Below are 14,080 nucleotides of genomic sequence, written 5' to 3' on the forward strand. Positions count from 1 at the left end.
GATAACAGAAATTGGTTCTCATAATTCTGGAAGCCAGAAATCTGAGGTCCCCAGGGGTATTCCTTCAGGTGGCCCTAAGGGAGAACCTAACCCCTGCCTCTGTCCCAGCTTCCAGCATTGGCCCTCAGTCCTTGGCTTGTATGTGCATCGGTCCTGTCCCTGCACAGTGGTCCACATGACGTGGCTGTATCTGTAACTTATCACTTATTAATTATGTTTAGGTTGTTTCCAACGTTATTTCATTTTTTTTCTATCACCAATAATGCTGCAATGATGATTTGTGTAGAAATAGAAGTAGAATAAATTCCTAGATGTGGAATTCCAGCATCAAAGGCTGTGTGATTCACATTTTCGATGGATACAGTCATCCGCCCTTATCCACAGGGATACTTTCCTAGAGGAAGCCTGAAGCCACAGATAGTGTACACTAGGTTTTTTCCTTCCCATACATACTGATGATAAAGTTTAGTTCATAAATTAGGCACAGTAGGGGATTAACACTAAGTAACACTAAAATAAACCATTATAACACGCTGCAGTACAAACTTCGTGAATATGGTCTCACTTTCTTGCTCTTAAAACATCTTTCTGTACTCACCCTTCTGTGCTGATGGGGGATGATGAAATGCCTGCATGATGAGATGAAGTGAGGTGATGACATAGGCATTGTGACCTAGTGTTGGGCTACTACTGACCCTCTGCCTATACATCAGAAGAGGATCCTCTGCTTTGGGGTCCTGGATCATTGAACTCTGGTAATGGTGGAGGTTGAGTGTCAGGTGTAGATCATTTCGGTTGTTGGGGCTCCAGGGTGGGACGGAGCAGATTCCAACATGGCTTGTAGTTTAAAGTCTATGAATTGTCTAGTTCTGGAATTTTCCATTTAATATGTTTGAACTGCGGTTGACCTGGAAAGCGAAGGCACGGGGGAAGGGAAGGGCTGCACCGTGAAATTACCAGCAAACTTTGGCACCCGTTTGCTCTCTCACAGTTTAAGAGGGAGCCTGTCTTCCCACCCAGTTTTCCATACTCTTTTAAATTGTCGATCCGAGAGTTGGAAAGTGCTGTCTCCTTTCTTTCTTTAATTATAGGTGAGAATATAAAACAGAGATATGAGAATTAAGATTGCTCTTACTAAATAATTCGGTCAACAGTCACCTGTAGGAGACACCATAAGAACTTCATAGAGATTTAGCTCTTAATTGTTCTAGGAGTCAGAAAAAAAAAAGGGAGATTATAATAAATGATTTTGATAAGAAAACCAACTTTGCTTTCCCTTCATGAGTGTTCTAACCATTATTGTAGTGGGCACTGACAACGAACCTGGTGTCTCATTGGAAGACAAGTTACAGAACACAGACCATGGGCCTCAGAACAGACGGAGTTTAGTTATTTATAGAATTGGTCTTGTGTAATCATCTTATATATAATTAGCAATGTGATTTGGGGCAAATCATTGAACTGTTTAGTCCTTATATGTCTTTTTTCTCATGTGTGTAAAGTACAGGGTTAGGACCTCAATACCTTAAAAAAATGTGAATTCTGGAATGTCTAACTTCAATAAATAACTGTTGCTCCTGAGGATTTCCAAAACGAAAATTTTTCCTCTTCTAATTCTCCAGCAGGTGGTGACATTCTAACACTCAAAATAGTTACTGATCTAGTAACTCATTCACCCCTTAGGATTCATTTTATAGAAATATTCTTTGCCATTATAGTAAAATTTTAATGTTATAAATACAAAGAATGCATTTATAAAATTTATTATTTACATTAATATATGCACTCAGGGTAATGATTGTTAATTTGTTCTTTTCATGTCTGTACAAATCAAGCTCCAAATCCAGTGACCTCAGATGACATGTTTTCCAATCTGTCGCAGTTTCTTTAATTCGGTTAATTTTGTAAATAGTTTCCATTTTAATTAATTAATTTACTTTATGTGAAGACGAAGAGTGGATACCGAGGGAACTCTATCTTATTGAAATTTTAAAATTACCGTGTGAGAAAATTTCTGAAGGAGAGCCTCAACTAAGGTCTGTAGATAACTTTTTAGAAAGTCAATTTACAGCCAAGGACACCAACCAAAACGGTGAAAGTTCACCAAAGTTGTAAGATTTTAGTGTAATTTTCAAAACATCAATTTTAAACATATGTTAATAATACAAAGTTAGAAAATAAAGAAATAAATGGAATAACATAGCAACAAAAACTTTGTATAATGGATAGTGATTTCTCTTTTAACATAAAATATATATTCAAGGAATATAATAAAATCTTAGGAAAAATAAAGGAAGACACTCATAATCATTGGGATTAAATACAGTAAATGGAAATGCCATTTAAGTTAAACATAGATTAAATGTAAATATTTATTAAGAGCCTGAGGGAACATTTTATATAACTTGACAAGTTAATAGTAAAAAATCTTTTGGAAAACATCAGCAAGCAAGTACATTAAATAACTTTTTAAAGATCATAATAATAGACTTACTCCATAAAAGTTACTAAACACGTTATGAGTCTTTTGTCAAAATTAAATAGTAACTGGAGAATAACGTTAAATGCGATCTTGGAAATAAAAAAAAAGTTAGAAATGATTATGATAAAGATGTTTTATTCCCCAAATGTAGCATGCTTGCAGATCTTTATATCATTTAAAAGTATCTGTGTTAATACAAAATGCTTCTATAAGCCTTGACCCTGACAAATGCCACCAATACAGAACCAACACTTGTTCTTAATATGGAGGTTAGAAGACCTAGAGTTATTTGTGCTACTTAGAAAAAAAAAAAAAAACCTTTGAAATTTTGCTGTATCTTAAAAAGAGAAGGTTTAGATTAGCAACGAGGAATCAGAAAGAATTGTTACACTTTGTTTCTTAGGGAAGACACATACTCTTACTGTAAAAATATTAGGTAGGACAGGCAATGTCCTGCATTGATTTAGGAGGTATTATCTGAAATGAAGGATAGAGATGAGATAGAGAGGCTGCAAATGTCCATTTTCTTTTTTAGAGAAGGAATGCATAAATCCTTGCTATCAAAACTCTTCCTATCTGAATACAGGAACCTAGCAGACTTGGATAAGTGTTATCTAAACACTTATAATCTGGACTCAGGGACTAAATAGATAAAGATAATAAGGGATGCTTCTATATTCTTACTATTACGGATCCGAGCAAAATTGAAAGGAGAAAGGAGCACAAGAAAACTGAAGTTTAAATTTTGTAAAGTGCAGTCAGGTCTGTGTGGGCATAAAAGCCCTCCCCTGTGTCCTGGGCACCCAGCTGGACCGCCTCTCCCAGGCTGCCTTGTAGGTAGGTCTGGCCGCTTGGGCACAGGTGAGTTCACCTCTTCAGACCAGCCCCTCCAAACCTCCTGTGTGATCCCCACACTCTTCCTTCATCTCCAGGCCAAATGCAGAGGAAGGAATTGCCCAAGGACTCCAAGGCCGGAGGAAGGGTAGAGCTGCAGGTGCAAGGAGCCTGGTGCCTTTGCTGAGGCACAGCTTTGTGTGAATGAAAAATAAACTTTTACTATGAGATTTGTTGTTTTACAGCAATGAGTGCTACTTATTCTAACTAATACATGTTGCTGAATTTCTCTATTTGTCAGATGAAATTTTTAGTTGAAATGAATGTATGAAGGGTATCTCATATGCCACTCTCTTCACTTACCATTTCTATGAACTTATTTTCATATGTAAAGAATGTTGACATGCTCACCATTTTTAACACCATATTTCTATTTCTATTTTTAATATGCTGTTGTATTTCTTATCCAATCTCAACTGTTTGACACTAAGTTTCCAATTTGTCACTGTAAGTTACGCTTCTCAGTACCTCTGTACCAATCATTTTGGGGATTTTACCAAAATGAATTATCTGGTCAAATAAATGAATGGGTTGAAAAGGATAAATGTGGTCAAAGGCAATCAGATGAATTCCTAAAAATCGCTGTGTTATGCAAAACTGTGTGATAAAAAACATGACCCACTGAAGAAAAAAAATGGTCATTGGGCTTTATTGAGACTAAAAACTGCTCTGTGAAAGATACTTTTTAGACAATGAAAGATAAGCCAGATTTTATGGAAATACACAAAGAATTCTTAAAATTCAACAATACAAAAAGAAACAATCCAATTAAAAAATGGACAAAAGATCTTAACAGACCCCCTCACCAAAGAAGACATGTAGGTGGCAAAGAAGCATAAGAAAAGATGCTCAACGTCATATGTTATCAGGGAACTGGAATTAAAACGATCAGCTACAACTAAGTACCTAAGAGAATGCTTAGAATCCAAAACATTGACAGCACCCACTGCTTTGGAGAGCCTGGAGCACCAGGAACTCTCATTTACTGCTAATGGTAATGCGAAATGGTGCAGCCACACTGTGAGACAGTGGGGATGTTTCTTACAAAATTAAACATACTCTTACCAGGTGATCCTGCCACCTCGCTCCTTGAGTTGAAAACTTAATTGCACTCAAATGAGTTGAAAACTGATGTCTACGCAAAAACCTGTCTACAAATGTTGAGAGCATCTTTATTTATAGTTGCCCAAACTTGGAAGCAATCACGGTGTCCTTCAGCAGGTGAATGGATAAACAACCCGTGGTACACTCATGCCACGGAATATTATCCAGCAATGAAATGAAATGAGCTATCAAGTCATAGAAATACACAGCAAAGTCTTAAATGCTAAGTGAAAGAAGATGGCCTGAAAAAAGCTACACACTGTAGGATTCCAACTATAATTCTGTAAACGGCAAAACTATGGAGACAGTGAAAAGATTAGTGGTTGTTAAGGGCTCAGGGGAGGCAGAAATGAACAGGCAGAGCACAGGGGATTTTAGGGCAATGAAATTATTCTGCATGGCTCTGTAATGGTGGAGACATGTCATTATACATCTGTCAAAACCCATAGAATGTACAACACAAAAAGTGAACTATGGACTTAGGTTAATAATAACGTATGGATACTGGCTTATCCCATGTAACGTGTACCCTACTTATGCAAGATGTCAGTAATAGGAAAACAGTGGGTTTGGAAACTCTTTGCTTTTTGCTCAAATTTTCTGTGAATATAAAAAAATAAGGTCTATTGCAGGAGTTCCCGTCGTGGCGCAGTGGTTAACGAATCCGACTAGGAACCATGAGGTTGCGGGTTCGGTCCCTGGCCTTGCTCAGTGGGTTAACGATCCGGCGTTGCCGTGAGCTGTGGTGTAGGTTGCAGACGCGGCTCGGATCCCGCATTGCTGTGGCTCTGGCGTAGGCCGGTGGCTACAGCTCCGATTCGACCCCTAGCCTGGGAACCTCCATATGCCGCGGGAGCGGCCCAAGAAATAGCAGCAACAACAACAACAATAACAACAACAACAACAAAAAAAGACAAAAAAAATAAGGTCTATTGCAAACAGCAAATAAATACCACAGAGCAAAAATTGGATTTGGGGAGTTCCCTAGTGGCTCAGTGGGTTAAAAATCTGGTGTCATCACTGCTATGGCTGTGGGTACTTCTGTGGAATGGGTTTGATTCCTGGCCCAGAAACTGCAGGCATGGCCAAAAGAAAAATAAATTTAGAGAAGGGGGATTGGGGGCATGGTACTCAAATGCTTTATCAGTGGCATAAATGGATTTGACAGATAATTATTTATTTTTTTATTACTATTTTTTGGCCGAGCCCATGTCATGCAGAAGTTTCTGGACCAGGGATCAAACCCACACCACGCAGTGACAATGCTGAATCCTTAACCCTAGGCCACCAGGGAACTCCAGATAATAATTTATAAATAATATTTTTAAAATACTTTAAGAGCAAAACTAAAAAAAACCCCAGTACAATTGTCAATGTTGATGTGACAAAGAAGAAACAGTTGGACCTATTGATACTGCATGCCTTTGTGAATAATGTGTATACAGAATTGGGGGTATGGACGGGCATGGACCATACACTTGGTACATGGAGAGAGCCTGTAGAGAATTGATGGTGCGGGTGTGGTGTTTTGGTTTTTCTTACCCAGTGTAGGGGGGTGTTGTAGTATTCCTGGTGCTTCTTGCAGACAAAAATCACCCATAAGGAAATGGGACAGTTGCATTATGCCCAAATTCTTCTCAAATAACTACTTAATTGTGCTAGAAAAGCTTTGACTTTCAAGGCAAACATTATCACGAAACTGGCTATAGTATTAGGAGGCTTATAGAAAACAGCAGGTGTTTGCTTCTACCATTTCTACTCCATGACTCTGTCCAGAGCTGTGACTTTGCACACTTTTTGTCTGTTCCTTCGGGTAATTGGGTCCACATTATTTTAACAAACTGCTTACGTTGCTGTTTCTTTAGTTGTAAATTTTAGAAGTTAACTACTGCATGCGTTTAGCTTTGGAACATTGCTCACAGCTGCCCTCCCCCCTCCCCGTGGTTGTGTGTGCAGACACTGCCGTTGCCATGACTTTGTGAATATTGTTTGGTATTAAGTAGTGTAGTGCGAATATCTTTCCTTTCCAGCAGGGTTTTTGTCTTTAACATGGACTCTTATTTTTGTATTTGTTATGGTTGGTTTCACAGCTGTGTTGTGGTAGCTGAAATTTGTTTGATGCATATATCATTCCTGCTTCTAGTGAAATTTTAGCACTGACCTTATTTTTATTAGTTCTTTATATAGTCAGAGTATGAAACTTAATTTTTTTTTGTCTTTTTTGTCTTTTTAGGGTCGCACCCATAGCACATGGAGGTTACCAGGCTAGGGGTCGAATTGGAGCTACAGCTGCTGGCCTACACCACAGCCACAGCAACTTGGGATCAGAGCGGCGTTTGCAACCTACACCACAACTCTCAGCAGCGTGGGATCCTTAACCCACTGAGTGAGGCCAGGGATCGAACCCACATCCTAATGAATCCTAGTCAAGTTTGTCAACTGTCGAGCCATGAAGGGAACTCCTTAATTTTTTTTAAATTAAAAAATATTTTAAAAGTATAGTTGATTCATGGCATATGCACACTGAAGTATATGGAATGACTGGCCAATGGGGACCTGCTGTATTGCACAGAGAACTCTCCCCAGTATTCTGTGATCATCTAGGTGGGAAAGAATCTGAAAGCGAATGGATGTGTGTACATGTATAACTGAAGTACTCTGTTGTACAGCAGAAATTATAACAACCTTGTAAATCAACTATACTTCCATAAAACTTTAAAAAATAATTGTGGTTATCATTGTACAACTATAAATGTAATAAACTCATTGAGTAATAAAAAAATAAAAAATGAAAAAAAAACATGCAGTTGATTTGGAGTATGATACTTTTATGTTGTCAGTTTTGGAATTTGATTGTTTTCTTTTTAAAAACATTTATCTGGAGTTCCCGTTGTGGCTCAGTGGTAACAAACCTGACTAGTATCCATGAGGATGCGGGTTTGATCCCTGGCCCCACTCAGTGAGTTTAGGATCCAGTGTTGCTGTGAGTCGTGGTGTAGGTTGCATATTCGGCTCAGATCTGGCATTGCTATGGCTGGAGTGTAGGCTGGTGGCTACAGCTCTGACTCAGTCCTGGGAACTTCCATTTGCTCGGGGTGCGGCCCTGAAAAGAAAAAAAAGACGAAAAACAATAAAACATTCATCTATGTAATAACACAAAAACAAATGTGTTTTCCTATTTTTTTCTGACACATATAGTTTCCGGTGTGCGTTTTACATTTGAACTCATTCAGAATTTTTGGCGGTGTGTGATGTGACATTTGGCTCCCACTTATTTCTTCTCCATACCGACATCTAGGACTCCAGACATCTCATTGCCAGTAATTTTCTCCCCACTGGCCTTGCTTTATTTGCTTCTGCTTGGAATTATGTGTGGCTAATTGTTCACGTCTTTTGTATTTTGAAAGCCTGCGTTGTTCTCTCTTGGTTGCTCAGTAGGGTCCGTCCTGGGACTCTCTTTCTATGCAGATGAACTTGGTTCCCTTGAGTGTTGTTTCAGTCCTGCTGGCTCTGTTCCCCTAGTCTCTGTTACGGGGCGATTGTGTTACCCCACTTTCCTCCCTCTGCCTCATCTCCTTGTGATTCCGCTGGCAGTTGTCCTGGTTCTGCGCTGGTGTATCTTTATCTTAACAGGTGTCCCCCTTATTCACAGTTTCATTTTCCGTAGTTTTAGTTGACACACGGTCAGCCATGATCCAAAGATATGAAATGGAAAACTCCAGATGTAAACAATCCTTAAGTTTGAAATTGCACGCCGTTCCGAGCAGCCTGATGAAATCTCGGGCCCTTGGGGACGTGCATCATCTCTTTGTCCCGTGTACCCCTCCTGCAAGTCACCTAGAGACCTAGAGACTGTCTGTTTGGTTATCAGATTGACTGTCTCGGTATCTCAGTGCTTGTGTCCAAGCGACCCTGATTTTGCTTAATAATGGCCCCAAAGGGCAAGAGTACGGGCACTGCAGTTCGAAGGCAGCAACAAGAAGCCCTAGGGTGCTTCCTTGAAGTGAAAAAGTGAAAGCCCTTGACTTCAGTAGGAAAGAAAAAATATCCTGTATTGAGATTGCAAAGATCAATGACAAGAATGACTCTTCTACCCATGAAACTGTGAAGAAGGAGAAAGAAATGTGTGCTAGTTTTGCTGTCACTCCTCAAACTGCAAAAGTTATGACCACAGTGCAGGATATGTGCTTAGTGAAGATGGAAGAAGCATGAAATGAGTGTGATAAGATGTTTTTGAGGAACGGAGGAGAGACCACATTCACACAACTTTTTTTTTTTTTGGTCTTTTTAGGGCCACACCCATGACATATGGAAGTTCCCTGGTTGGAGGTCGAGTTGGAGCTGTAGCTGCTGGCCTACACCACAGCCACAGCAGTGCAGGACCGAGCTTTGTCTTCGAACTATACCACATCTCACAGCAACACCGGATCCTTAACCCACTGAGCAAGGCCAGGGATCGAACCTGAGACCTCATGGGTACTAGTCAGATTCGCTTCCACTGAGCCACGACGGGAACTCCCAATGCTGTGTGTTATTGAATGAGATTTGCACCTGGCGCTTGCAAAAAGAGGAAGAATTGAATTAGTAGCCTATTAGTTGAGATTTAAAAGAATCATATTCATGATGAAGGAATTTAGCCCAGGGTAAATACTGGAATGCAAAGGCTTAGCTTCTGATGACCAGGCTCAGGGTGACTTGTGGCTCCCTCTTCCTGGGAATATGGACTGACCTCCTGGGCCCGAAGTGGTCCTTGGGTACATAGCATTTCTTGTCTTTGCCACTTCTTGGTCCTTTACATTCTGCCACGTAGAGCTGTCACCTTCCTGAGTGTTGGTTTTTTTAGACCCATCTGAGCGATAAGCTCCTTGAAGGTGGGTCTCTACTAAGTTCCTTCTCTTGTGTATCTTGTGGTGTCTAGATCGATTCTTCACACAAAGGAGATGCTCAAAAATATTAACTGACTGAAACTTAGTCAATAACTTTTGATCATAGAATCCCCTAGTGTAAAATTTTACCAATAAGCTGTAATTTTCTTCTATTATGTTCTGACACGTACATACTCACCTTTTTTTTTTTTTTTTTAAGTTTTCTCATGAGGTATCTTTGCTGACACATTAGATTTTGTGACTCTTGATTTTGCTAGATCAAGTGTGACTCAATATTGCTAACTTCTACCTAAAAGGGCATCTTGGAGGGTCATGCCTAGCATATGTCACATCTCCCTTGCCTTTTTCTCTTTTGCAGAACTGTACTTTCAGGGATGTTTTTCTTCTCATAGCACAACACACAGGAAGTTCAAAAATACATCTATAAATGTACTTCTCAGAAAATGTTTTGGCGTGCAGGGTTACTGATTAGAAGCAGGCTCTCTCCTGACTTCAAGAATATCCTGATTAGATGGTGTTATTTCCTTTGTGGCTTAAACAACTGTATATTAATCTGAACTTGAAACCATCACTTCCAACCTCTTTTTAAATTGTTAGAAATTGCTAACCACTAGCTGGGTAACAAGGGTAAAGTGAAATTCATCATCTGTTTTTTTGCAGAATAAATGAAACTTTAGAAACAAAAGATACATTTGGCTCTTGTGGCACTGACTGATGGAAATTGCTCAATCTAGCAAAAATTCATAGGTAGTAAAGATGGCAAACCAAAGTTATGATTGAACAGGTAACTTCACAGCAAAGAAAGACCCTACAGGGTCAGAACACAGCCCCAAAAACATTCCAAAGAGGGTTGTGTTTGTAGGGAATCTCTATTCATTGTTATTTAAAAATGAAGATCTGTTTGCTTAAAAAATATCTATTTAATTATTTAGCAAGGTCTTTAACATTCTGAAAGAACTTATCACAAGGTCTTAAAGAAATAGATTTTTCTAAAGCCATTTTTGTAAGGCAGTTGTATGGCTTCATTGAAATCGGCAACCTGTGTTGAGTATGCAGTGTGTATTTTAATAGATTAAATCATTAAAAGTTAGATTGATAATTTTTAAGGTCTAATGCTATGCCTTTGAAATAGCAGTTCCAGGAGTTCCCTTCGTGGCTCAGTGGTTAATGAACCTGATTAGGATCCATAAGGACGCGAGTTCGATGCCTGACCTCACTCAGAGGGTTAAGGATCTGGCGTTGCTGTGAGCTGTGGTGTAGGTTTCAGACCCTGCTTGGATCTGGTGTTGCTGTGGCTGTGGCATAGGCCAGCAGCTACAGCTCTGATTCGACCCCTAGCCTGGGAACTTCCATATGGTGTGGGTGCGGGCCTAAAATAGCAAAAATAAAATAAAATAATAAAATTGCAGTTCCATTTGACCAAAAAGATGTCAGTGCTCTTATGAAGTGCGTCATATGTTTTAAATGAAGCAGGATCGTCCATTGTTTAGTGATTTCTTCTTTTGATAGAGATCAAAAAAAAGCAAGCACTGCCTGCTTCCTTGCTTAGGAAGCCTTAGGAAGCTCTGAGGAGCCTAGGGGTCCTTGGGTCTGGGATGCCGCCAGCCTACGGGGTAGACTGTGCTAAGCTTGAAGAGGAATCCCTAAAAATGTTTTCATGGGGAGCACTGTAATGATCCCATTTTCATAAAATGCTCCTTACCCTCCACTCTCCAACAGGGGACCCACCTCTTCCGGTTTTCTCTTGCTCAGCTCTCCCTGGCTGTGAAACGCTTGCACAAAAAAGGCAGAAGGACTAGACTCACTTTGGAGTTCCCTGGTGGCTCAGTGGGTTAAGGATCCACTGTTGTCACTGCTGTGGCTTGGGCTGCTGCTGTGGTGCGGGTTCAGTTCCTGGCCCGGGAACTTCTGCATGCTGCAAGTGCAGCCAAAACAAGTGACCAAAAGATGGAGTCACTTTGTACATAGGTACAAACCACATCCATTAATTTTGTCACTAAGATGGCTGGCTAGTGAAATTGTCGAGCTAGAAAATAGGAATAGCTTGCAGCTACATTTTGGCACTTACACCTGAGTTGGCATTGGTTTGACCCATATGAAGGGCTTAACCTTGGTGCGGGTTATTTGTGGAGTTTAGAGGGGAAAGCCTTCTTGTGGGTGAATAGAAACAAAGAAACCCTCTAACCACTAAGAAGGACTTAGAGTTTTTATATGATGAGGGTGGCCTAGGATATCTGGAGTAAATAGAAGTAAATTGCCCACAGTTAAGTGTGTTCGTTCAACACATGTCTCTTGAGGAGACAGCACTGGGCCTGGTGCTGGGGTATAGAGACTCTACAGAGGTCCTCTCACAAGGAGCAGGGGGCACATGCAGTCAGAACGCCGTCTTCCAATTGTGTATATAATACCGTCTTCAGATCCATAATACAAAGCGCCTTTTAGACACACTTCCATGTGTATGTTTCTGATGTTTTCTGTGCATCTACATTTGTTTTCCTATTTAAAACTGGATGCATAAATGGCCACTTCAAGACCCGTGAGCATCCAATTTAGGTTTTTCTGTATTTTAATTTCAGCGTGATAGGACTTTCACACTTGTCACAATTATCTTTTCCTTAGTATCATCACACTCTTATTTTCTCCATTTCCACCCGTCTTAATAAACTTCAAAGCAGTATTCTAGGAATTGCCTCTCAGATGGCTGATTGATCGAGGTGGTAATAGGGCAGAAGTGCAGATGTTTTCTGAGAGACTGTGTACTACGCTGTGGCTTAAACTGTGCATTTGGGAGCTGGTGTACAAAAACCAGATTGGTGCAGGGGTGGGGGGGAGTGTTTTAGGCACAAGAGTGATTGATCACAAAAATTCTGGTTGTAAGAAAGGCTAATAATTTGAAGGGCTACCCATAGATCAGATCATTTCAGTTTGGTGCAAAGTGGTAAGCTGGACATTAGAAATATGCATTGCATAACTCTTGAGAATGGGGAATGTTATTAGAAAAAGAATAAAATCCCTAATTCCAAGGATTTTAGCATTTGAATAACCTAATTGGTTGATAACAGAACCAATTTGATAACCTAATTGGTTGATAATAAAAGAAGGTGTGCAAATAGAGGGTGCCAATAGGTTAAAATCACTTGACTGTGAACTTTGCTGCATCCCACCTGGGTGTGAATGTGAAGTTTTTGACTCCAGGTAAACATTTGGAAGGCCCGCTTTCTTATTTTTCATCACCGAGTTTTGTGGTTGCCAAACTTTTGCGACTGGGGACTCCCTAGTTGCTAGTGAAGGTACTAGGAACTCTGCAGCCTGCAGATACTGCCTAGTGTGGGCCTTCTGGGGAGAGGGTTTGGTGTGCTGGTTGTGTGCCCTCCGCAAGGATTGTGGTTCCCTGGGAAGGGGCTGGTGGGAATGAAGAAGCAGTGACTGTGAGTTTTTTTTTTTTCCCTAGTACTCAGAGTTCTTATTATGGAATTGATATGTTATTTTGTTGTTGATTTAAAAAAATTTTTTTTTTAATTTTCCCACTGTACAGCAAGGGGATCAAGTTATCCTTACATGTACACATGACAATTACATTTTTTTCCCCACCCTTTGTTCTGTTGCAACATGAGTATCTAAAGTTCTCAATGCTATTCAGCAGGATCTCCTTGTATATCTATTCTAAGTTGTGTCTGATAAGCCCAAGCTCCTAATCCCTCCCACTCCCTCCCTCTCCCATCAGGCAGCCGCAAGTCTTACTCCAAGTCCATGATTTTCTTTTCTGAGGAGATGTTCATTTGTGCTGGATATTAGATTCCAGTTACAAGTGATATCATATGGTATTTGTCTTTGTCTTTCTGGCTCATTTCACTCAGTACGAGATTCTCTAGTTCCATCCATGTTGCTGCAAATGGCATTATGTCCTTCTTTTTTATGGCTGAGTAGTATTCCATTGTGTATATATACCACATCTTCTGAATCCAATCATCTGTCGATGGACATTTGGGTTGTTTCCATGTCCTGGCTATTGTGAATAGTACTGCAATGAACATGCGGGTGCACGTGTCTCTTTTAAGTAGAGTTTTGTCCGGATAGATGCCCAAGAGTGGGATTGTGGGGTCATATGGAAGTTCTATGTATAGATTTCTAAGGTATCTGCAAACTGTTCTCCATAGTGGCTGTACCAGTTTACATTCCCACCACCAGTGGAGGAGGGTTCCCTTTTCTCCACAGCCCCTCCAGCACTTGTTATTTGTGGATTTATTAATGATGGTGTGAGTTTTGTTAATAGCAATTTACCCCCTCCAGCTTTTCCTCCATCTCTCTCCCCCTCGAGTTTCTTAGCAGGACCCCCTCTAAAAATGAATGCTAATTCCTCCCTCCCTCTCTCCCTGTCTTCTTTCTGTAAACATTTGTTGAACATCTACTGGCTCCAGGAATTCTGGCTTGGTGCTTAGAATAAAGGGAAGAAAGAAAAAAACAGAGTCAAGTGTATGTATAAGTGAACTAAACAAAAATTCTAACACTACGAGATGAAAATAGAGTAGCCTGTTTCCACACTTCTTGAATTTGGAAGAGATTTCTTCAGCAAATGACCATGAAGAAAAAAACGGTGAACACCAAGTACTTCCACAGAGTAGTGTAATGATAATGGCAATAAGAAGAAAAACAGTAATTATAACAATAATTGCATCAACTGATGCACACGTAACAACTCAACCAACATGTTGAA

This window comes from Phacochoerus africanus, chromosome 6 (assembly GCF_016906955.1).
Source record: "Phacochoerus africanus isolate WHEZ1 chromosome 6, ROS_Pafr_v1, whole genome shotgun sequence".
Classification (NCBI taxonomy): Eukaryota; Metazoa; Chordata; class Mammalia; order Artiodactyla; family Suidae; genus Phacochoerus; species Phacochoerus africanus.